Genomic DNA, 26508 nt, shown 5'->3' with positions numbered 1-26508 from the left:
TCAACTTTACATATTTGAGGTCAGAGGGTTGAGATGAACTCATATGTATATGAGGAAGTAACCCGTGTAATCCCCGCCGATAGGATTAAAGTGTTGGGCCGCCATGAGAAGTATGGATTCCAACGGAAGGAATATCCTGAACTTCCAATGACTTACCGATTCCTGAAGATCCATGACCCAAAACCATACTATTATACAGTTCCTGTAGATAAATGTAATACAACGTTGTTCTCACCAAACTAAATGTAACAGTTGGCTTATCATCACAAGAAATGTTGTATTCAAAAGGGCTATGGCCATATAAATACTAATAAAGACTTCTTTTTATCAATGTCTGATTGTGTATAAGAGTTGATAAAAAGTTAAGTAGCTACATTGTTTACATGATAGCTGAATTGAAGATGTAATATAAATCAATAACGATTATTGTATAATAACATTAAGAAACCTTTATCTAGGCACAACCCCAAGTACAGGTTCCCAATTCGCCTCCTACATCAAGTACTGCTATAATCTAGGAGAAGAAGTTCCTTCTCAAGTAGATTAAGCCACCCGAGTTTGATGGGAGAGGTAGATTCGTCCAAGCTGACGCTGAGATTTGGATTGAATCCATGGAAGATTACTTCGAAGTAGCCGGTATTGCACCCGCCAATCAGGTATGCTCGCCAAGTTAAAGCTCACCGATGAAGCCATGCTTTGGTGGAAGTAATGGTGCAGGGATCAAGGGATTGCAGAGGGATTAGTTACCTGGGAGAAGTTGAAGAAATCCGTGCAAGGAAGAGATTTACCACCTGCATATCACATGCAGAAAATGAATGAGTTCTACGAGCTAAAACAGCTGGGGATCACGCTTGATGCATACTATTCTAAATTTGTCTCACTTCTTATGTATGCACTGCAGATGGACATGACACAGCAGGTGTCTAAATTTTGTGTGGGTTTAAATCCACCAGTCAATACCCGTCTTGAATCTATGCATCCATCAGATCTTCAGGACGCATTCATTCTAGTGGCACCTATAATTCAAGAGGTTCGGTCTAGACCAAGGGGTAACAAAGTTTGGTCTTACAATGACCCGAACAGAGGAGCATTCAGACCTCAAATGAAGAGAGTTCAAGATCATAATCAGGGACAAAGAAAGAAAGCAAGGACGAATAACGTCAACAACTTTGTTCCTACTTAAATTAATGGCCAAAATGTCCGTTGTCTCCACCGCAACGAACCTGGTCACTTAAGGAGGCAATGTCCCAAGCTTGGTGGAGGACATCGTCAAGCGCCTTTCCAAGGAACAGGCCATGGTCAAGGAGCCGCTACCCGAGGAAGAGGAAGAACCGCCTGCATTGCCAATAGGCAAATGTGTGAAGAAGAAGAAGAAGAAGATTCGACCATGGAAGCAGATTTTGAAAGGGCAACAGTCTATGCCGCTCTACACAAGAAAGGGCCGAATTGCCAGTTCTCAGTGATTCAGACACCGTCGGTCTATCAAGGTAAAAGTTTCAAGACCTTGATTGATTGTGGCAGTACACATTCCTTTATCTCACCAGCATGTGCGAAAAGATTAGGAATAGCCACAGTAGAAGCACCTACCTTGCTTGTGGAATTGGCAAATGGTCGTGAGGTTACTTGTACCAAGAAAACTGCTAAGGTGGAAATCTTTCTGGGAGGAAAGAAGACTTCGGTCAAATTCAGAGTCATGAATTTAGGTATCCATGAGTATCTACTAGGAATGGATTGGATTAAGCCTAATAACGCCCACATTCATTGTGGGAAGGGTCAAGTTTCCTTTCGAAACTCTGAAAGGGAATTAGTCACAACCCAAGGTGAGGCTGGAGTGCCAATAATCCAATTGGCCAAAGTATCTCGGATCATAAAAGGAGTTAGAAAAGGATTACCTGTTTACTTGATCAAACTCAACAAGTTAGATAAAAAACAAGAGTCTAATGAAGGTCCTTCTTGGCTAAAGGAATACGCGGACGTATTCCCTGAAGAGTTGACTGAACTTCCACCTCAAAGAGAAGTGGATCATGAGATTAAGTTAGTACCAGGAGAAATTGAGCTGAAAGAACAACTCAAGCAACTGCTAGATCAGGGCTAAATCCGCCCTAGCAGTTCATCGTGGGGAGCTCCAGTACTATTTCAGAAAAAGAAAGATGGGACACTTCGACTATGTATTGATTACGGAGGATTGAATCAATCAATGGTCCAGAATAAGTACCCTATCCCTAGAATAGATGAGCTTCTTGATCGTCTTCAGTGTGCAAAGATCTTCTCCAAAATTGATCTCAGGTCAGGTTATTATCAAATAAGAATCAAGGAAGAAGATATCCTAAAGGCAGCCTTCAATACAAGATATGGGCACTTTGAGTTCCTAGTTATGCCATTCGGGCTTACGAATGCACCTGCCACCTTCAACAGGTTAATGCAGGATATCTTTAGGCCATATCTTGATGATTTCGTGCTTGTCTTCTTCGATGACACTTTAGTCTATTGAAAATAGGAAGAATATCATGAACCCAAACTTCGGAGTATCCTTGAGACAATGAGGGCACATAAGCTGTGTGCTAGAATGAAGAAGTGTGCATTTTTCAAGCGTCAGATTGAATATTTGGGATTCATAGTATCAGCTGAAGGAATCTCAGTAGACCCAGCCAAGGTCAGAGATGTGCTAGAATGGCCAATACCAACATCTGTCAAGGAAATACACAGCTTTCTTGGATTGACAGGATGGTATAGGGTCTTCATAAAAAACAATGCCTTGATTGTAGCACCCCTGATGGACTTATTGAAGAAGCAAACTTCCATTGCATGGTCCACTCCCGAACAAAATAGCTTCGATCGATTATAGCAAAGTTTGGTATCAACACCTATTCTAAAACTTCCAAATCTCAATAAGGAGTTCGAGGTAGTAACTGATGTTAGCATACTTGCCTTGGGGTGTGTACTCATGCAGGAAGGTCATCCAGTAGCATACTCTTCAAGGAAATTGAAGAGTCATGAAAAGAATTATGCTACACATGATCTGGAATTGTTAGCTGTCATCCATGCTCTAAAGCTTTGGAGACACTACTTGTTGGGTAATAAGTTTACTCTAGTAACTCACCATAAGAGTCTGAAATGGATCTTTACCCAGAAGGAGCTCAACATGAGGCAACGTCAGTGGATCGAAGTGTTGGAGGAATATGACTTTGAAATCAAGTACCGACTAGGGAAAGAGAATGTAGTTGCCGATGCACCTAGTCGCAAGGCATTCCTAAATTCCCTAATCTTGCAGAATCCATCAACAGCCAGATCTCTAGCTACAAAAGTATCTATGCCAAACAACCCTATACTTGAGTTAGATGGAGAGGATGCATGCCATGATCCAGCCTACTAAACAATGCTAAGCGAGATCTCTATCATGGATCAGAATCAAAAGTTGCAGGCTAAATATCATGAATTTTCTATCAATAGTGGACTTGTCTACTATATAACAAGGTTGTGTATACCAGCAAGCCAGTCACTAAAGCAGAAGATATTGTGGGAAGCTCATGACTCCCCTTTCGTAGGATATCCTGGCTATGCCAAGACTCTCAATGTAGTTAGAAAGAGCTACCATTGGGAGAGGCTCAAAGGTGACGTTCTCAAATATGTCATCGAATGTTTGTCTTGTCAACGTATCAAAGCCGAACATGTCATGATGCCAGGGAAACTGCAACCGCTTGACATTCCCCAAATGAAATGGGAATTCATTAGCATGGATTTTGTTGTAGGCCTACCCCAAGTCGAGGGAGGATACAACTCCATCATGGTTGTGGTTGACATGCTTACTAAGGTTGCACACCTTATTCCAATAAAGACAAACTATAAAGCCTCAGACATTGCAAGATTGTTTATCAAGGAGATATTCAAGCTACATGGTTTACCTAGGAGAATCATTAGTGATCGTGATTCTCTCTTCACATCACACTTTTGGAGGCCGTACAAGATCCTCGAATGCCTAGGACCTAATTCTTATAAATTGCAACTTCCTGAGAACCTAAAGGTTCACAATGTAATCCATATCAGCCTATTGAAGAAATATGTACCTAATCCTAACCATGTACTTGCCGATCAACAAGTTGTAATGCCTAGTCAAGGAGTCCTTGAACTAAGGCCTTATAGGATCTTAGATGTTAGGGAGAGACAATTAAGATCCAGAACCCTGAGAGAATGCCTCGTCTAGTGGAAAGATTATCCCGAAGAGGATGCCACTTCGATAGATGAAGGCACACTCAGCCATCAATATCGCCAGTTTATCTTGTGATGAGGTCACCTCGATTCCTCTAAGGGAGAGAGAATGTAATATATCAAATATTAAAAATTCGTGGGAATTTTTTTTTCAGTCAGCAACGGTTCGTGCTGGAGCGGGAGAGGGATTTAGAAAGGCCAGCAAGCTCCTTGCTGGAGCTTGCTTAGCCTCAATGGCCATGCCTCGTGACACGAACGGAGAAGGAGGATCCCCGTCCCTCCCCTATTTAAGAGAGGGGGTTGTTGCCATGGAAAAAGAAAAAAGGAAAGGAAGGACGTCGTTGTGTTGGGGAAAGAGAGAGTAGTGGAGCCATGTGGAGAGAACGTGAAGATGAGGGCTGCCAAATACCCTGCGCTGCCGCCTCGTCGCCATTCCGTCTGGACCAGGGCCATCCCGTCAGTCCTCACGCCCTAGGCGCTGGTCATTGCCAGTCGTAGGCCACCGAACCCCCCTGCCACCTCAATCTGCTGTTGACGAACGGCCATATTACCCCCTCCCATGTGGAAGCTTTAGAAGCTTCCTAGGGGGGAAGCTTCTAAAGGGCCATCTTAGCCCCCTTTCGACCCCATGCTAAAGCCCTTTCCCCTTTTCCTTGGAGACCCCCCCCCCCCCCCCACGGTTTTATTCCTCTTAAGGGCCTTTCACCCCCTTGTTGTGTCTTTCAAAAACCTTATCATTACCCCTGTGTCCTAAAAACCCCCAAGGCCCCCTTCTTATGTTTTTTTGGAACCTCACCCCGCCCCCCCTCATGTTTAAAGGATCATAAGCCCCTTTTTCCCCAATAAAGAGTGGGCTTAGAGGTCCTATTATTACTCACCCCCCCCCCCCCCCCTCGTGCTTTTAAAGGTTACTTAGCCCCATTCCTTAAGCCCCCTTTTTCGTATTTTATAAATCATTAAGCCCCCTTTTCCTTGGAACCACACCCTCGTGTATTAACCCTTAAACCCTTTCCTTGGGCATCCTGAAACCACACCCCCGTGTTAATCCCTTAAATCCCTATCCCTTTTCTTTGGAACCACCCTTCTTTCCCCCATGTTTAAACCTTCCCTAGCCCCTCCCCTTGTGGCGTATTGAAACCCCTTTCCTCCAAGTTTGACCTAAGGGTCATTCGACCTTACTTATAACCTTTACGGTTACTATATTCCCTTGGAGTTCTCTCCCGCATCTTGTGTCTTTTCCATCCCTTTTCATTCCTCGTTTGAATGAGTCATTAAAAGGCCATTAATCCTTCCCCATGGCTTCAATGGGTCTTAGTCATAAAAGATTCTGAAACACCCTTTCGAATTCCCCAACTTCAAGGAGGAAGCCTTCAAAAAACTACTTTTGACGGGCGGTGCAAGGGAGCGACGGTGGAATCCCTAGGAATGACATTGTTTTTTTTATGTCAAGTGATAAGATTACATGAAGGAACTAGTGCCTAACGGATTAATTAAAGAAGCTGGTTGTTACATGTCCAACTAATGTGTTAGGTAATTAAATAACTAAAACAACCAAGGAAAGTGCGGAGGATGGGCCATAGGTTCGTCCCACGGATGGGTGGTCTCGGTTCGCCGGGAACTTTTCTCAAATTCACGATGGACAGCAAGAAGAATGTCAAAGAACACAAACAACTAAAGCGTTGACCTAGTGTTAAGAGTGAACCCGATTTACGCTGTTTTAGGGGAACGGAATGGGACTATGCCTTATGGCAGAGAGGTTGAGCTTTGCATCCCTCTCATTTCCCATTCTCCTTGAACCAAGTGCAGCGTGAATCCGCTTCGGACCTGGCGTTTCTGCATAAAGTAGTTCGCTTGGGTCTGACACTAGTTGCTGTTAGGAAATGACTAGTCAGGAAAACCCTAATTCAGGTCAATCCTAAGTGGGAGCAGTCAGAATACTTCCGCTACGTGGCAGACGTGGAAAGCCCTAGATTGCAAACCCCGTAACATTCCATGGGTGTGCCGGCGGAGCTTTCTAGACATCCTTTCCGATGGACTGCTAAGACGTGTCCTAGATGATACTAGTGGACACATTATAGTTGGTATTAGAGCCGACCAACAACGGAATTGTTTTTATAAAATCTTAATAAGTTGAGGTAAAGAAAATATTGCTTTCCAAACATTTCCTTACCTTCAATGTTGTCTTGCTGAATTATGAAGGATGGAATAAGTTCTTGGTATTTCGAGTCATGTTCATGACCGCAATGCATTCTCCACATTATCGACAAAGGGTTGAGATGATGAACATCCTCGAGCAAATCTATAATCCATCACCCTTGTACATGGAACGAAGATGGACGGGTGCTTCAGGAATCTATTATATAGCCACCCACCAGTTTGCTTATCTACAGACCAACCTAAAGAGGATCAAGTGGTTGGAAGACCTGAAAATCGTGAAGCTGTTCATTTTTGTGGAAGCTCACGTAAACTCAACTTTACATATTCGAGGTCGGAGGGTTGAGATGAACTCATATGTATATGAGGAAGTAACCCGTGTAATCCCCGCCGACATGATTAAAGTGTTGGGCCGCCATGAGAACTATGGATTCCAACGGAAAGGATATCCTGAACTTCCAATGACTTACCGATTCTTGAAGATCCATGACCCGAAACCATACTATTATACAGTTCCTGTAGATAAATGTAATACAACGTTGTTCTCACCAAACTAAATGTAACAGTTGGCTTATCATCACAAGAAATGTTGTATTCAAAAGGGCTATGGCCATATAAATACTAATAAAGACTTCTTTTTATCAATGTCTGATTGTGAATAAGAGTTGATAAAAAGTTAAGTAGCTACATTGTTTACATGATAGCTGAATTAAAGATGTAATATAAATCAATAACAATTATCGTATAATAACGTTAAGAAACCTTTATCTAGGCACAACCCCAAGTAGAGGTTCCCAATTCGCTTCCTACATCAAGTACTGCTATAATCCAGGAGAAGAAGTTCCTTCTCAAGCAGATTAAGCCACCCGAGTTTGACCAGAGAGGCAGATTCGTCCAAGATGATGCTAAAATTTGGATTGAATCCATGGAAGATTACTTTGAAGCAGCCGGTATTGCACCCGCCAATCACGTATGCTCGCCAAGTTAAAACTCACCGGCGAAGCCAAGCTTTGGTGGAAGCAATGGTGCAGGGATCAAGGGATTGTAGAGGGATCCGTTACCTGGGAGAAGCTGAAGAAAGCCGTGCAAGGAAGAGATTTACCACCTGCATATCGCATGCAGAAAATGAATGAGTTCTACGAGCTAAAAGAGCTAGGGATCACGCTTGATGCATACTATTCTAAATTTGTCTCACTTCTTATGTATGCACTGTAGATGGACATGACACAGCAGGTGTCTAAATTTTGTGCGGGTTTAAATCCACCAGTCAATACCCGTCTTGAATCTATGCGTCCATCAGATCTTCAGGATGCATTCATTCTAGCGGCACCTATAATTCAAGAGGTTCGGTCTAGACCAAGGGGTAACAAAGTTTGGTCTTACAATGACCCGAACAGAGGAGCATTCAGACCTCAAATGAAGAGAGTGCAAGGTCATAATCAGGGACAAAGAAAGAAAGCAAGGACGAATAACGTCAACAACTTTGTTCCTACTTAAAGTAATGGCCGAAACGTCCGTTGTCTCCACCGCAACGAACCTGGTCACTTCAGGAGGCAATGTCCCAAGATTGGTGGAGGACATCATCAAGCGCCTTTCCAAGGAACATGCCATGGTCAAGGAGCCGCTACCCGAGGAAGAGGAAGAACCGCCTGCATTGCCAATAGGCAAATGTGTGAAGAAGAAGAAGAAGAAGAAGATCCGACCATGGAAGCAGATTTTGAAAGGGCAACAGTCTATGCCGCTCTACACAAGAAAGGGCCGAATCGCCAGTTCTCAGTGATTCAGACACCGTCGGTCTATCAAGGTAAAAGTTTCAAGACCTTGATTGATTGTGGCAGTACACATTCCTTTATCTCACCAGCATGTGCGAAAAGATTAGGAATAGCCACAGTAGAAGCACCTACCTTGCTTGTGGAATTGGCAAATGGTTGTGAGGTTACTTGTACCAAGAAAACTGCTAAGGTGGAAATCTTTCTGGGAGGAAAGAAGACTTCGGTCAAATTCAGAGTCATGAATTTAGGTATCCATGAGTATCTACTAGGAATGGATTGGCTTAAGCCTAATGACGCCCACATTCATTGTGGGAAGGGTCAAGTTTCCTTTCGAAACTCTGAAAGGGAATTAGTCACAACCCAAGATGAGGCTGGAGTGCCAATAATCCAATTGGCCAAAGTATCTCGGATCATAAAAGGAGTTAGAAAAGGATTACCTGTTTACTTGATCAAACTCAACAAGTTAGATCGGAAACAAGAGTCTAATGAAGGACCTTCTTGGCTAAAGGAATATGCGGACGCATTCCCTGAAGAGTTGACTGAACTTCTGCCTCAAAGAGAAAAGGATCATGAGATTATGTTAGTACCAGGAGCTACACCAATTGCAAAGAGACCTTATAGAATGTCCATACCAGAAGCAATTGAGCAGAAAGAACAACTCAAGCAACTGCTAGATCAGGGCTACATCCATCCTAGCAGTTCATCGTGGGGAGCTCGAGTACTATTTCAGAAAAAGAAAGATGGGACACTTCGACTATGTATTGATTACCGAGGATTGAATCAATCAATGGTCAAGAACAAGTACCCTATCCCTAGAATAGATGAGCTTCTTGATCGTCTTCAGGGTGCAAAGATCTCCAAAATTGATCTTAGGTCAAGTTATTATCAAATAAGGATCAAGGAAGAAGATATTCCAAAGACAGCCTTCAATACAAGATATGGGCACTTTGAGTTCCTAGTTATGTCATTCGGGCTTACGAATGCACCTGCCACCTTTAACAAGTTAATGCAGGATATCTTTAGGCCATATCTTGATGATTTCGTGCTTGTCTTCTTCAACGACACTTTAGTCTATTCCAAATAGGAAGAAGATCATGAACCCCAACTTCGGATTGTCCTTGAGACAATGAGGGCACATAAGCTGTATGCTAGAATGAAGAAGTGTGCATTCTTCAAGCGTTAGATTGAATATTTGGGATTCACAATATCAGCCGAAGGAATCTCAGTAGACCCAGCCAAGGTCAGAGATGTGTTAGAATGGTCAATACCAACATCTGTCAAGGAAATACACAGCTTTCTTGTATTGACAGGATGGTATAGGGTCTTCATAAAAAACTATGCCTTGATTGCAGCACCCCTGATGGACTTATTGAAGAAGCAAACTTCCATTTCATGGTCAACTCTTGAACAAAATAGCTTCGACAGATTAAAGCAAATTTTGGTATCAACACCTATTCTAAAACTTCCAGACCTCAATAAGGATTTCGAGGTAGTAACTGATGCTAGCATATTTCCCTTGGGGTGTGTACTCATGCAGGAAGGTCATCCAGTAGCATACTCTTCAAGAAAATTGAAGAGTCATGAAAAGAATTATGCCACACATGATTTGGAATTGTTAGTTGTCATCCATGCTCCAGAGCTTTGGAGACACTACCTGTTGGGTAATAAGTTTACTCTAGTAATAACTGACCATAAGAGTCTCAAATGGATCTTTACCCAGAATGAGCTCAACATGAGGCAATGTCGGTGGATTGAAGTGTTGGAGGAATATGACTTTGAAATCAAGTACCGACCAGGGAAAGAGAATGTAGTTGCCAATGCACTTAGTCGCAAGGCATTCCTAAATTCCCTAATCTTGCAGAATCCATCAACAGCCAGATCTCTAGCTCCAAAAGTATCTATGCCAAACAACCCTATACTTGAGTTAGCTAGAGAGGATGCATGCCATGATCTAGCCTACCAAACAATGCTAAGGGAGATCTCTATCAAGGATCAGAATCAAAAGTTGCAGGCTAAGTATCATGACTTTTCTATCAATACTGAACTTGTGTACTATAGAACAAGGCTCTGTATACTAGCAAGCCAGTCACTAAAGAAGAAGATATTGTGGGAAGCTCATGACTCCCCTTTCGCAGGACATCCTGGCTATGCCAAGACTCTCAATGCAGTTAGGAAGAGCTACCATTGGGAGAGGCTCAAAGGTGACATTCTCAAATATGTCACCGAGTGTTTGTCTTGTCAACGTATCAAAGCCGAACATGTCATGATGCCAGGGAAACTGCAACCGCTTGACATTTCCCAAATGAAATGGGAATTCATCAGCATGGATTTTGTTGTAGGCCTATCCCAAGTCCAGGAAGGATACAACTCCATCATGGTTGTGGTTGACATGCTTACTAAGGTTGCACATCTTATTCCACTAAAGACAAACTATAAAGCCTCAGACATTGCAAGATTGTTTATCAAGGATATATTCAAGCTACATGGTTTATCTAGGAGAATCATTAGTGATCATGATTCTCTCTTCACATCACACTTCTGGAGGTCTATCTTTGAAGCTATTGGGACTCAACTCTGTTTTAGCACCACCTACCATCCCCAAACGGATGGCCAAACAGAGCGAGTAAATCAAGTCATCGAGGATATGCTTAGGGCATACTGCTGTTGAGAGCCGAAGAGGTGGATTCAATACTTGCCTTTGGTTGAATTCGCCTACAATGCTTTTTACCAGCAAAGCATTCAGATGAACCCCTTTCCAAGCATTGTATGGTCATGACTGTCGAAGTCCCCTAAACTTTTCTGATCCAACCTTAAGGGTTGAAGTTTCAAGGCAGATGTTGGAATAGATGGATGACCAAATAAAGTCAATAAGATAGGACATCCAAGCTGCTAAGGATAGACAAAAGGCATATACAGATTTGAAGCGTCAAGATAGAATCTTCGAAGAAGGAGACATGGTCTTCATTCACGTACGCCCTAAAAAGAGTTCCCTATCCTTAGGAGATTGCAAGAAGCTAAGTCCAAGGTATTGTGGGCTGTACAAGATCCTCAAATGCCTAGGACCTAATGCTTATAAATTGCAACTTCCTGAGAACCTAAAGGTTCACAATGTAATCCATATCAGCCTATTGAAGAAATATGTACCTAATCCTAACCATGTACTTGACGATCAACAAGTTGTAATGCCTAGTCAAGGAGTCCTTGAACTAAGGCCTGATAGGATCTTAGATGTTAGGGAGAGACAATTAAGATCCAGAACCCTGAGAGAATGCCTCGTCCAGTGGAAAGATTATCCCGAAGAGGATGCCACTTGGATAGATGAAGGCACACTTAGCCATCAATATCCCCAGTTTATCTCGAGATGAGGTCATCTCAATTCCTCTAAGGGGGAGAGAATGTAATATATCAAATACTAAAAATTCATGGGAAATTTTTTTCCGTCGGCAACGGTTTGTGTTGGAGGGGGAGAGGGATTTACAAAGGCCAGCAAGCTCCTCGTTGGAGCTTGCTTAGCCTCAATGGCCATGCCTCATGACATGAAGGGAGAGGTAGGATCCCCCTCCCTCCCCTATTTAACAAAGGGGACTGCTACCGTGGAAAAAGAAAAAGGGAAGGGAGGATGCCGTCGTGTTGGGGAAAGAGAGAATAGTGGAGTCGTGTGGAGAGAACATGAAGAGGAGGGCTGCCAAATACCCTACGCTGCTGCCTCGTCGCCACTCCGTCTAGACCAGGGCCGTCCCGTCAGTCCTCACGCCCTAGCCGCTGGTCACTTCCAGTCGTAGGCCACCGAACCCCCTGCCACCTCAGTCTGCCATCGATGACCGGCCATATTACCCCCTCCCACGTGGAAGCTTTAGAAGCTTCCTCGGGGGGGAAGCTTCTAAAGGGCCATCTTAGCCCCCTTTCACCCCCATGCTAAAGCCCTTTCTCCTTTTCCTTGGAGACCTGACCCCCCCCCCCCCCCCCCCCAGTTTTAATACTCTTAAGGGCCTTTCACCCCCTTGTTGTGTCTTTCAAAAACCTTATTATTACCCCGGTGTCCTAAAAACCCCCAAGGTCCCCTTCTTATGTTTTTTGAAACCTCAACCTCCCCCTCGTGTTTAAAGGATCATAAGCCCCTTTTTCCCCAATAAAGAGTGGGCTTAGAGGTCCTATTATTACTCCCCCGTGTGCTTTCAAAAGTCACTTAGCCCCTTTCCTTAAGCCCCCTTTTACATATTTTATAAATCCTCAGGCCCCCTTTTCCTTGGAACCACACCCCCGTGTATTAACCCTTAAACCCTTTCCTTGGGCATCTTGAAACCACACCCCCCGTGTTAATCCCTTAAATCCCTATCACTTTTCTTTGGAACCACCCCTCTTTCCTCCATGTTTAAACCTTCCCTAGCCCCTCCCCTTATGGTGTATTGAAACCCCTTTCCTCCAAGTTCGACCTAAGGGTCCTTCGACCTTACTTATAACCTTTACGGTTACTATATTCCCTTGGAGTTCTCTCCCACACCTTGTGTCTTTAAAAGGCCATTAAGCCTTCCCCATGGCTTCAATGGGTCTTAGTCGTAAAGAATTTTGAAACACCCTTTCGAATTCCCCGACTTCAAGGAGGGAGCCTTCCAAAAACTACTTTCGACGGGCAGTGCAAGGCTTCCACGTCCAAAAAACTACAATTGCAATGCCTCCTAAGAAAGTCCAAGGCGCAGCCGTAGGAGGGTCATCTCCCGGTATCCATGTGGATATCTCACCCCAAACTGAGATTTTACTTCCTAATTTTTACTTGATATTGTTGTAATTCAATCATGCAAGGTTAATTGTTAGAAATAGAATATATTCTCGTCCTAGTTGTTTACGACAAAGGAACTTAGCCATCAATACTTTCAAATGAAACATGCAAACTAAAGAAATCATAAATGCATTTCTAGCAAATAGCTTTTGCATTGAAATGAATTATAAGTCTAGATTATTATCCATTCAAATAGTATACTTCGGTTAAGCCTAGAAGTATAAACTGCGTCTCGCACTATTAACCCATATCACAATGAATCATCATGGAAAGTGCAAAGCATGAAACGATTCTTACGATGCATAAACTCTATGAAATTATCGTTGTCAATTGCATAAACTAGCAAGTAAAAGGTAGCTTGTTTAGCATGAATTTTGTTCGCAAAGTGTAGGAAGATTATTTGGGATTAACCTAACCTCAAATCGATAAAGTTTGGGATTGAAAAATCAATTTACACATAGACAATGAAACATGTGGAAGTAATCTCGAAATTATCTTCTAGAGTTAACCAAATTGACATAAACTTAAAACACCTATGCTTCGAAATACTCGTTGGGAATGAGTTAAATTCCAAGAAATGCCTATACCTTAAATACTTGCCCAGATTCCCTGAATGTAGGGACAGTGAATTGTAATCGTAAAAGGAACTAGGGTATGTCCCTGAGAATCTTACAAAGATGGAGCTTGGAAACCCTAGGTCTAATGACGTCAGCTTAAAGGACCTGAAACAGATTGTTTCGTGACTCCATTGTCTCATAGTTCTATGCGACGCTTGCGTAGCAAATGCGAAGTCATATGATCTTATGATTGGATCACAAGGGAATGGCCAAAGTCTCACAATGGGGTTGGCGGATCCTTATGCAAGTTATTTTGCAAGAGGATGAATACTTTAGTATCCTTCTTGAGTAAGGAAGATTGTTTAGAAACTAAAGACCAGCCGATAGACTAAAGTAACCAATGAACTCAAGGTTTGACCAAGTTGGGTTAATAGGGTATGCCCTAACCTAGGATATAGGGAATCTTGCCAGGTTGCAGGTAATCCCGAATCAAGTGCTGGACGCATTCAAAAGGAAGGATTCATTCCTTAGTAGTTTGCCAACAACAAAAACGATTAATGAAAATGTTTGTGCTTGCTATAGATTTTAGAGCACTGTTTGGCTTTGTTTGATCAATGAATTAAAAGATAAATGGATATCTATACTTCAGGTTGAAGTCCTGAAAGGAGAGGCAGCTTCAGTTATCCCCGACTGCTCTGCTTGACCCTAACCAAGGGGGTTGTTGACAGCGCCGGGATAGTGGACCAAACGCGCCGCGAGAGGTCTCTCCGTTGAGCGCTACTTGGAGTAGGAGGATGCTTGGGTCCCAGGGGGGGCTGTGACCGTAAATCCCTCGCCTTTCAGGTCCTGCACAAGAGGCTAACGTGACTCGGGATTGGATCTCGAGGCTCGCATACTAGTCTACGGGCGGAAACTTGGAATAGTGATCCCTATGGATTGCTGGATAGCCTTCGGGAAGATTGTGGTTAAGCCTACGGGCTGGACTCTTTGTATTTCAAAGATAAATATGATAACTTGTTAATAAGGAACTTGGCTGACATTGTTTTTTCTATGTCAAGTGATAAGATTACGTGAAGGAACTAGTGCCTAACGGGTTAATTAAAGAAGCTGGTTGTTACATATCCAACTAATGTGTTAGGTAATTAAATAACTAAAACAACCGAGCAAAGTGCGGAGGATAGGCCATAGGTTCGTCTTACAGATGGGTGGTCCCGATTGGCCGAGAAATTTTCTCAAATTCACGATGGATAGCCGGAAGAACGTCAAAGAACACAAACAACTAAAGCGTTGGCCTAGTGTTAAGAGTGAACTTGATTTACGCTGTTTCATGGGAACGGAATGGGACTATGCCTTATGGTAGAGAGGTTGAGCTTTGCATCCCTCTCGTTTCCCATTCTCCTTGAACCAAGTGCAGTGTGAATCCGCTTCGGACCTGGCGTTTTTGCGTAAAGTAGTTCGCTTGGGTCCGACGCTAATTATTGTTAGCAAATGACCAATTAGGAAAACCCTAATTCAGGTCGATCCTAAGTGGGATATCTATACTTCAGGTTGAAGTCCTGAAGGGAGAGGCAGCTTCAGTTACCCCCGACTGCCTGCCTAACCCTAACCAAGGGGGTTGTTGACCGTGTGGGATAGTGGACCAAACTTGCCACGAGAGGTCTCTCCGTTGAGTGCTACTTGGAGCAGGAGGATGCTTGGGTGCCAGGTGGGGCTGTGACCGTAAATCCCTCGCCTTCCGGGTCTTGCACAAGAGGCTAACGTGACTCGGGATTGGATCTCGAGGCCTGCATAATAGTCTACGAGCGGAAACTTGGAATAGTGTTCCCTGTGGATTGTTGGATAGCCTTCGGGTGGATTGTGGTTAAGCCTGTGGGCCGGACTCTTTGTATTTCAAAGATAAATATGATAACTTATTAATAAGGAACTTGTATGACATTGTTTTTTCTATGTCAAGTGATAAGATTATGTGAAGGAACCAGTGCCTGACGGGTTAAATAAAGAAGCTGGTTGTTACATGTCCAACTAATGTGATAGGTAATTAAATAACTAAAACAACCGAGGAAAGTACGGAGGATGGGCCATAGGTTCGTCCTACGGATGGGTGGTCCCGGTTCGCCGGGAACTTTTCTCAAATTCACAATGGACAGCAAGAAGAACGTCAAAGAACACAAACAACTAAAGCGTTGACCTAGTGTTAAGAGTGAACCTGATTTACGTTGTTTTAGGGGAACGGAATGGGACTATGCCTTATGGCAGAGAGGTTGAGCCAAGTGCAGCGTGAATCCGCTTTGGACCTCGTTTTTGTGCGTAAAGTAGTTCGCTTGGGTCCCACGCTAGTTATTGTTAGCAAATGACCAATCAGGAAAACCCTAATTCAGGTCGATCCTAAGTGGGAACAGCCGGAATACTTCCGCTATGTAGCAGACACGGAAAGCCCTAGATCGCAAACCCCGTAACATTCCATGGGAGTGCCGGCGGAGCTTTCTAGACATCCTTTCCGATGGACTGCTAAGACGTATCTTGGATGATACTAGTGGACACGTTACAGTTGGTATCAGAGCCGAATATCAGAGCCAACCAACAACGGAATTGTTTTTATAAAATCTTAATAAGTTGAGGTAAAGAAAATGTTGTTGTCCAAACATTTCCTTACCTTCAATGCTGTCTTTTAGAATTACGAAGCATAGAACAAGTTGTTGGTATTTCGAGTCATGGTCATGACCACAATGCATTCTCCGCATTATCGACAAAGGGTTGAGATGATGAATATCCTAGAGCAAATCTCTAATCCATCACCCTTGTACATGGAATGAAGATGGACGGGTGCTTCAGGAATCTACTATATAGCCGCCCACCGGTTTGCTTATCTAGAGACCAACCTAAAGAGGATCAAGTGGTTGGAAGACCTGAAAATCGTGAAGCTGTTCATTTTTGTGGAAGCTCACGTAAACTCAACTTTACATATTCGAGGTCGGAGGGTTGAGATGAACTCATATGTATATGAGGAAGTAACCCGTGTAATCCCCGCCGGACTGGATTAAAGTGTTGGGCCGCCATGAGAACTATGGATTCCAACGGAAAGGATATCTTGAACTTCCAATGACTTACCGATTCCTGAAGATCCATGACCCGAAACCATACTATTATTCAGTTCCTGTAGATAAATGCAATACAACGTTGTTCTCACCAAACTAAATGTAACAGTTGCCTTATCATCGCAAGAAATGTTGTATTCAAAAGGGCTATGGCCATATAAATACAAATAAATACTTCTTTTTATCAATGTCGGATTGTGTATAAGAGTTGATAAAAAATTAAGTAGCTACATTGTTCACATGATAGCTACTTTAAAGATGTAATATAAATCAATAACGATTTGGGATTCATAGTATCAGCTGAAGGAATCTCAATAGACCCAGCCAAGGTCAGAGATGTGCTAGAATGGCCAATACCAACATCTGTTAAGGAAATACACAGCTTTCTTGGATTGACAGGATGGTATAGGGCCTTCATAAAAAACTATGCCTTGATTGTAGCACCCCTGATGGACTTATTGAAGAAGCAAACTTCCATTGCATGGTCAACTCCCGAACAAAATAGCTTTGACCGATTAAAGCAATGTTTGGTATCAACACCTATTCTAAAACTCCCAGACCTCAATAAGGAGTTGGAGGTAGTAACTGATATTAGCATACTTGCGTTGGGGTGTGTACTCATGCAGGAAGGTCATCCAGTAGCATACTCTTCAAGGAAATTGAAGAGTCATGAAAAGAATTATGCTACGCATGATCTAGAATTGTTAGCTGTCATCCATGCTCTAAAGCTTTGGAGAACTACCTATTGGGTAATAATTTTACTTTAGTAACTGACCATAAGAGTCTCTAATGGATCTTTACCCGGAATGAGCTCAACATGAGGCAACGTCGGTGGATTGAAGTGTTGGAGGAATATGACTTTGAAATCAAGTACCGACCAGGGAAAGAGAATGTAGTTGCCGATGCACTTAGTCGCAAGGCATTCCTAAATTCCAAAGCCTCAGACATGGCAAGATTGTTTATCAAGGAGATATTCAAGCTACATGGTTTACCCAGGAGAATCATTAGTGATCGTGATTCTCTCTTCACATCACACTTCTGGAGGGCTGTCTTTGAAGCTATTGGGACTCAAATCTATTTTAGCATCGCCTACCATCCCCAAACGGATGGCCAAACAGAGTGAGTAAATCAAGTCATCGAGGATATGCTTAGGGCATACTGCTGTCGAGAGCTGAAGAGGTGGATTCAATACTTTCCTTTGGTTGAATTCGCCTACAATGCTTCTTACCAGCAAAGCATTCAGATGACCCCTTTACAAGCATTGTATGGTCATGATTGTCGAAGTCCCCTAAACTTTTCTGATCCAACTTTAAGGGTTGAAGCTTCAAGGCAGATGTTGGAACAGATGGATGACCAAATAAAGTCAATAAGATAGGACATCCAAGCTGCTAAGGATAGACAAAAAGCATATGCAGATTTGAAGCGTCAAGATAGAATCTTCGAAGAAGGAGACATGGTATTCATTCGTGTACGCCCTAAAAAGAGTTCCCTATCCTTAGGAGATTGCAAGAAGCTAAGTCCAAGGTATTGTGGGCCATACAAGATCCTCAAATGCATAGGACCTAATGCTTATAAATTGCAACTTCCTGGGAACCTAAAGGTTCACAATGTAATCCATATCAGCCTATTGAAGAAATATGTACCTAATCCTAACCATGTACTTGACGATCAACAAGTTGTAATGCCTAGTCAAGGAGTCATTGAACTAAGGCCTGATAGGATCTTAGATGTTAGGGAGAGACAATTAAGATCCAGAACCCTGAGAGAATGCCTTGTCCAATGAAGATTATCCCGAAAAGGATGCCACTTGGATAGATGAAGGCATACTCAGCCATCAATATCCCCAGTTGATCTCGTGATGAGGTCATCTGGATTCCTCTAAGGGGGAGAGAATGTAATATATCAAATATTAAAAATTCGTGGGAATTTTTTTTCTGTCGGCAACGGTTCGTGCTGGAGGGGGAGAGGGATTTAGAAAGGCCAGCAAGCTCCTCCCTAGAGCTTGCTTAGCCTCAATGGCCATGCCTCGTGACATGAACGGAGAGGGAGGATCCCCCTCCCTCCCCTATTTAACTGAGGGGGCTGCTGCTGTGGAAAAAGAAAAAAGGGAAGGGAGGACGCTGTTGTGTTGGGGAAAGAGAGAATAGTGGAGCCATGTCTAGAGAACGTGAAGAGGAGGGCTGCCAAATACCCTACGCTGCCGCCTCGTCGCCACTCCGGTTGGACTAGGGCCGTCTCGTCAGTCCTCGCGCCCCAACCGCTGGTCGCTGCTAGTCGTAGGCCGCCAAACCCCCCTGCCACCTCAGTCCACCGTCGACGAACGACCATATTACCCGCTCCCATGTGGAAGCTTTAGAAGCTTCCTGGGGGGGAAAGCTTCTAAAGGGCCATCTTAGCCCCCTTTCACCCCCATGCTAAAGCCCTTTTCCCTTTTCCTTGGAGATCCCCCCCGGTTTTAATCCTCTTAAGGGCCTTTCACCCCCTTGTTGTGTCTTTCAAAAGCCTTATTATTACCCCCGTGTCCTAAAAAACCCCAAGGCCCCCTTCTTATGTTTTTTGGAACCTCACCCCGCCCCCCCTCATGTTTAAAGGATCATAAACCCTTTTTTCCCCAATCAAGAGTGGGCTTAGAGGTCCTATTATTACTCCCCCCCCCCCCCCCCCCCCCCCCCCCCCCCCCCCCGTGCTTTTAAAAGTCACTTAGCCCCATTCCTTAAGATCCCTTTTTTGTATTTTATAAATCCTCAAGCCCCCTTTTCGTTGGAACCACACCCCCGTGTATTAACCCTTAAACCCTTTCCTTGGGCATCCTGAAACCACACCCCCCGTGTTAATCCCTTAAACCCCTATCCCTTTTCTTTGGAACCACCCCTCTTTCCTCCGTGTTTAAACCTTCCCTAGCCCCTCCCCTTGTGGCGTATTGAAACCCCTTTCCTCCAAGTTTGACGTAAGGGTCCTTCGACCTTACTTATAACCTCTACGGTTACTATATTCCCTTGGAGTTCTCTCCCGCACCTTGTGTATTTTCCATCCCTTTTCATTCTTCGTTTGAACGAGTCACTAAAAGGCCATTAAGCCTTCCCAATGGCTGCAATGGGTCTTAGTTGTAAAAGATTCTGAAACACCCTTTCGAATTCCCCGACTTCAAGGAGGGAGCCTTCCAAAAACTACTTTTGACGGGCGGTGCAAGGGAGCGACGGTGGAATTCCTAGGAGGAGTTGTAAAGCTGCTTCCACATCCGAAAAACTACAATTGCGATGCCTCCTAAGAATATCCAAGGCGCAGCCGTGGGAGGGTCATCTCCCGGTATCCATGTGGATATCTCACCCCAAACCCAGGTTTTCCTTCCTAATTTTTATTTGATATTGTTGTAATTCAATCATGCAAGGTTAATTCTTAGAAATAGAATATATTTTCGTTCTAGTTGTTCACGACGAAGGAACTTAGCCATCAATACTTTTAAATGAAACATGCAAACTAAAGAAAGCATAAATTCATTTTTTGCAAATAGCTTTTACATTGAAATGAATTATAAGTCTAGATTAGTATCCAATAAAATAGTATACTTCGGTTAAGCCTAGAAGTATAAACTACGTCTCACACTATTAACCCATATCGCAATGAATCATCATGGAAAGTGCAAAGCATGAAACGATTCTTACGATGCATAAACTCTATGAAATTATCATTGTCAATTGCATAAATTAGCAAGTAAAAGGTTGCTTGTTTAGCATGAATTTTGTTCGCAAAGTGTAGGAAGATTATTTGGAATTAACCTAACCTCAAATCGATAAAGTTTGGGATTGAAAAATCAATTTACACATAGACAATGAAACATGTGGAAGTAATCTCGAAATTATCTTCTAGAGTTAACCAAATTGACATAAACTTAAAACACCTATGCTGCGAAATACTCGTTGGGAATGAGTTAAATTCCAAGAAACGCCTATACCTTAAATACTTGCCCACATTCCCTGAATGTAGGGACAGTGAATTGTAATCATAAAAGGAACTAGGGTATGTCCCTGAGAATCTTACAAAGATGGAGCTTGGAAACCCTAGGTCTAACGACGTCAGCTTAAAGAACCTGAAACAGATTGTTTCGTGACTCCATTGTCTCATAGTTCTATGCGATGCTTGCGTAGCAAATGCAGAGTCATATGATCTTGTGATTGGATCACAAGAGAATGGCCAAAGTCTTGCAATGGAGTTGGCGGATCCTTATGCAAGTTATTTTGCAAGAGGATGAATACTTTAGTATCCTTCTTGAGTAAGGAAGATTGTTTAGAAACTAAAGACTAGCTGATAGACTGAAGTAACCAAGTTTTTCTAACCCTACCTCTTTTAATTAGAAGTTTTAGTCATGTTTTAAGTGTGGGGATGTCTGAGTATGAGTGATTCTTATATGAGTACACATTACCTCTATGTACCCCATCCACCTAATCCCAATCTTCTCCAAAAATAGATGCAAAGAAGGCTTCACCTACACCTTTGCAAATATCCATAGAAGGACAACAATACAGGTTAATAGCAAAGCATTGAAGAACTTCATGGAGCTATGAATATCATTTAATATTTTTGTTTTGCTAGTAGCCACATGGTCCACCAATCCGGGATCAACCACTCAACCGAGATGAATGGTAGAGAAGGAAGAAGTTTAAGAGCATCACATGGATTCCAAGATTTAGGCACCATATTTTCATACTTAAAAAAACAAAAGTAGAGTTGAGAAGGCTTTACAATGATTTCCTAGCCATCAAGTTTTTACCTACATCAACATACAAAGCTTCATACATTCTAGTTGGGCTTCTCAATGGTTGTCCCTCTTAAACTTCATGGAAAAATATCTACAAGGAGAGAGTATACTTGTAAATAGATGAAATTCATATTTACAAAGCAATTAAGCCAAGAAAAGGGGGTATTCACATGAATACTTACAATTAGATGGGAAAACATGATGTGTATTAGGGGGCAAGCTTCAAATCCTTTTGTAGTGTAAAAATGTTGTAGTATTGTAACTAAACCTCCATCTTGAACATCATTAAACCCAAGAAATCTACATTTATAGTTATTCTTCAATAAATCACAAAGTTTGGACATGTTGCTCTTGGTTACATGTACACCCATGAGTCTTTCTTGAATGTCTCTTCTATCCATTATCTAGTATGCTTGTCCTTTGCATTATAAATATACATAGTTGCGATGGAATTTTAGCTTCAAAGTTAATACATCTCCTAATGATAAGAGATTTGAGATTCACCAATGGGAGAGGGGGTGGTGTGCACATTTTATACCCCTTCCTTTGTTCCCCTTAGGCCTATCATAAGTAGGCGTTAGAGCCCCAAGAGGAATACCAAGGAAAAGGGAATTCTCTTGCAAGAAAATCTATCTTGTAACATCAACAAGCTTTTATTTCATTCTTTTGATCATCAAAACAAAGAAAACAGCAATTCTTCACGCAGCAACATAGTAGATTTCTCCCACGGATTTGATAGAATCAACCATAATCTTCAATATCTTCATAGAATTCTTCAATATAACAAAGAACACAAAGGAATATACCATCTTTGAATGGAAATAAATCACCTATTATTCTTCTTCAATGTCTTCATAGTTCTCTCTCTCAATCTCTCATATACAGTTACACTATTTTGATAGAATTGACTATCTCTGACTCTCTCTCTCTCTCTCTCTCTATCAATAATACATCATATCCTCACTACTATGCTCTCATACTAACCCTCAATAATCCTTCTTAGGTCGTGGATGCACCTCCCAAGAGGTATGTCTGATATGAAGAGTCACGAGAGCCACTACAGTGTCTTTTCACAGCTCACTACTGTCATTGTCACTTAGTCTTCTCTTCAGTCTTCAGCAAACTGCTTCTTCCACTTGTTTTAGCTCTTTTGAACTTAGATTCATCCTTTCCAAAGGTTAGAAAACTTTTCCAAAGTCACACATACATTCTATAGAACACTTACAAAAGGTCTACAAAATAGTTACAGTACAGCACCAGAACAGCTACAGTACAGTTACAATACAGAGACAGAGGACAGAGCAGAGATAGAGGCTCTACAGAGGGTCTACAAAAGGTTACAGAAGGTCATCAGAACCTCATAACTCATACTCAAACCATTCCAAACTATCAAAAAATATTCAATAAACTTTCAAAAGATCTCAATCTTCATCAATCATCAATCCATGTTTCATACATAAGACAATCAGAACAAAACAGAAGCTATACAGAAGGTATATAGAACCAATCAGAACCTATCAGAACATCACAAAACCTCATATCTCCACTGAGAATCATCATGAACTTCCAAAACATAATCAATATCATCCAAAACACTCTCAAATACTTCCTTTAACAACCATATATCACTCTAAATCCATCAAAAATCAATCATTCAATCTTCAAAAACAACGAAAATCAATCAAAGATTCAGTCTTTTTCCACTCTCAACATATCCCCACACTTAGAAAGGAAGCGTCCTCGCGACCTAAGGAAAATAGGAATATAAGTTCACTAAAGAGCTCAATTTTATCTTCCATCAGATCTTCAATAATCTCTTCAAACCACGACCCCAACTTATCACCTGTATCTGATAGAAAAATACTACTAAAAGAAAAATTCCATTATTCATTAACTCATCTAATTAATCATTTAAAAACCATAACAAATTTGTAAAGGATATAAGAGGTTTTCTTTAGCTTTCCACCGTAGGCTTTTCATCCACCATCAACCATTTGAAAAGAGCTCTCGAACAAATTATTCTCAATCAGCACGAACTCATCATATACAATTATTACAACACACACACAAACACTAACACACCCATCTGAATGACTCCTCCAAAAAGATATATATATCATTAAGAATCATCCAAGATACATTGCAAAGGCATCAATGAAGATGATCCCTTTTGAAGGCTTGGTGGTTTCGAAAGTGATCCATAGAGAAGGATTCATCTACAAATGTCTTTGGAGGATTTTGAAAGATGTGCAAGCAGCACATCCTTTCTAGCAAAACAAGGTATCTGCTAGGTAGATATAGGGCATGAAAATACAAGACATCCAGCTGGTGGGAGTCAATGTTCACATTGACATTCATACAAAGTTTTGGAATGGCCTTTTGATCATTATGGGAATGCCTATGCATGTATGCTAGATACCAAGCAAAATGAGCTGTCAATCTCACCAAAGGATCTAGAGATTGTGAATGTTGGTGAGCAAAATGAAGGTAGTTCTGGTATGCTTGACTGGCAGTTGTCCAATCTCTTGGAATTATTGGCCAGTTTATCTGAGGTCCTGTAAGAGAATCAGTCAAGCTCCATCCTCTTCTTCTTGGAATCTGCTGATCAAACCCGTCATATTCACTAACCAACTGAGGGGATTGAGAGATAGAAATGGCAGGAGATAGAAGTGGAATAAGTAAAAGTGGATGAAGAGATGGGTAGGAAAAATCATAAAAGGAGGAATAAGTTAAAGAAGGAGTTGCTGAAAATTTTAGGGAATTAGTTAAGAAGGGTGTTAATTGATAAATAGGAAAGGTAGAAGGTACATGGATGGATGGAGAAGGACATGGTGGAGAAGGGGAAAATACTCGATCTTTGATAAAAGAGCAATATGTAAATATGGGAATTTGAGGAAAAGATTGAGGTTGGAAAAGAAGGGGTAAGATTGCTGTTGAATTGGTTTGATAGAGGGAAAAATATATATCATAACGGTGAGCCATTTGTTGATAATATAGTAGGCTAGGAACAGAGGGACCTAAGATAGATCTTCTTTGATAGGCATAAAAAAGGTGGAATCAAATGGATTGTTTTTGGAAAGGTGAGCCAAGAGATCGACCCTCAGTTGGTTAGTGCTCTGTACATAGGTAGAAACCGTGTTCTGCCGCCGTTGATTCAGAACCACGGAATCAATCATTGAATGCCAAGAATTATCAGGGCAAGTAGCCACTTTTGAGGAGTAACTCTAGAACATGTCATTTATTCGCAACTCCAAATAGTTGACATACAAAACAACTTGTAAAACCACATCTCTCACATACCAGGCCATATCTACTTCATCTAGAATCAACAAGTCACCTCGTAAATACATATATGAGAGCAACATGGTATCTGTCATGACAAAATCTTCAAACACCATACAGACCATTTTTGTCAATAACTCAGGAGACCAAACCCCACTCCAACCATCCTCCAGAAGAGGAAGATCCATCGTTGAAAGCTTCATGTAAAAGGCCAAATTTTGCAATTGATAGTGAACAAAGAAAGAATGGTCCGGAGGAACATATTCTTGGAAATGCTCAAATGTAGACCATAGCAGATCCATCCTGGACTGCAATCGTTCCACCTTATCTTGGAATAAAGGACACAAGGTAGCCTGTCTCTAGAGAACTGCCAAGTCTTGCTGTGAGAGAGAAGGGATCATTGGAACATTAGGTCTTGGAGAAACAGACCGTGACTGTGTCAGTTGGTCTTGCAACTGCTTGATTTGGGAAGCTTGTGATTCCACTGTGTCAGTAGCAGTCTGTAAGGCTGAGAGTTTTGCATCTAAGACAGTTTAAAACTCTTGCGCTTCTTTGGACATCCTCTCCTTCTCCTCTGGGATTCTAGTGACCTCTGATTGAGCTTCTGTTAATTGAATCTTCAAAGAAGATATCTCTTCTCTTTGGGTCTCAATCATGTGGGTTTGTTTCTCCATCTACTTAAACAGATCTGCCAATGTGTCTTTAGCAGAGGCTAACTCTGATGTTGCCGTATGCAGCTGGTCTTTGGATTGCATCAGTTCTTCATAAAAGGAAGCATACAGTTGTTGAACACAAGCTGCACTGAAAGTTCAATCGAACTCTGAATGTCTTTACAGAGGAATGGAATGGCATCTCCCAACACTAGACTGTTCAGTCAAGGTACTGATATGTCCAATGAACCCTCCCTATGTGGTCTGAACAGGTTGTTACATGTGAGATAAGCAGGGAGGTCACTGCCAGATGTAGCAGGAATTGTAACTGAAGGAAGAACTGAAGGAGCTTTATCTGCTACACGCTTCAAGCATTTGCGCTGAATGACCAGGGGAGGAGGAGAATCCAGATCCTCTATATCAATAGGTTCTAACTCTTCGGAAGGTGGAGGAGGAGGTACTGGATCAGATGGAGGAGGTGGAGGCACACGCTTTTTTAGGCCTGAGTATGTCAAGAAAGCAGACATGTAGGATCCATAGGTGACGTTTGTGACATTGTCCCTGGTTACTTTAACGAAATGTTGATCCATCTTTGTGAGTAGGTAAGTGCTCCAATCAATAGCTACTCCTTTTAACACCATCCTCAAAGCTGTAAAGAGCTCTTTGGACAAGTAATGGGATGGCATTTTGGCAGGCATAAACCTATCTTGGAGGAACTGGCAGACCAATTTCCACAGAGGATCAATGATCATGGAAAAGGAAACTCCTGAAGTGTTGATCACTTTCTTGACATCCAAAATTTCCTTGGTCTATTTCTATAAAAGCTTCAAAATCTCATAGTTAGAGAATAGTTGTCGAGCTGTAACAAAGGGCTCTCCTTTGTAGGAAAGAGACAAAGCTTTCCCTAACCCTCGCGGTGTCAATGTCATGGAAGTATCATGGACCAGTCCCGAGTTCTTGCTATATGAGGCAAGGAACTCATCACACATGGATGGATCTTCTGGAATCAAGGGGAAGGAGGCAGCCACGAAGGTCGCGAGTCCTGCCTTCACGATAGGCTCAAAAGTGAGTAGGGAAGAGTAATCCCTACTAACTAGTGGGACATATTGGATAGGGGGAGGAGCGTGAGGTGCCATTCAGATGGTAAACACACACACCACAACATAGACAGTCACAAAGAATGCCTGCAAAACAACCAAAGGGCTATAAAAAAGGAATCAATCCAAAAGAAGGACACTCATACATACATAGACGTAACT

Source organism: Lygodium microphyllum, chromosome 22 (genome assembly GCF_053477565.2).
Source record: "Lygodium microphyllum isolate KBCC chromosome 22, Lygodium_microphyllum_v1.1.10, whole genome shotgun sequence".
NCBI classification, from domain to species: Eukaryota; Viridiplantae; Streptophyta; class Polypodiopsida; order Schizaeales; family Lygodiaceae; genus Lygodium; species Lygodium microphyllum.
Note: the sequence above shows the minus strand (reverse complement) of the source record.